The sequence below is a fragment of the Penaeus monodon genome, chromosome 24 (assembly GCF_015228065.2).
Source record: "Penaeus monodon isolate SGIC_2016 chromosome 24, NSTDA_Pmon_1, whole genome shotgun sequence".
Classification (NCBI taxonomy): Eukaryota; Metazoa; Arthropoda; class Malacostraca; order Decapoda; family Penaeidae; genus Penaeus; species Penaeus monodon.
The window spans coordinates 24,686,382-24,686,584 of NC_051409.1; positions in this window are offsets into that span (position 1 = coordinate 24,686,382).

The following is a 203-nucleotide window of genomic DNA, read 5'->3' on the forward strand; positions in this document are numbered from 1 at the left end:
ATTATGCCAAAAGAAAGGAAAATTGTTTTGACTCAGATAATAAGCATTACATGTATCCTGCCATTATTTCAGTGTTGAAAGGACTGTGATTAAGTAACAGTTTCATTATTCATTTCTATCCTTCATCCTTTCTTTTCCCTTTGTTCCTTTGGTGGTGCAGCTGGCCACTGTTGCCTCTCAGCTCAACTTCTTGCATCCCCTCC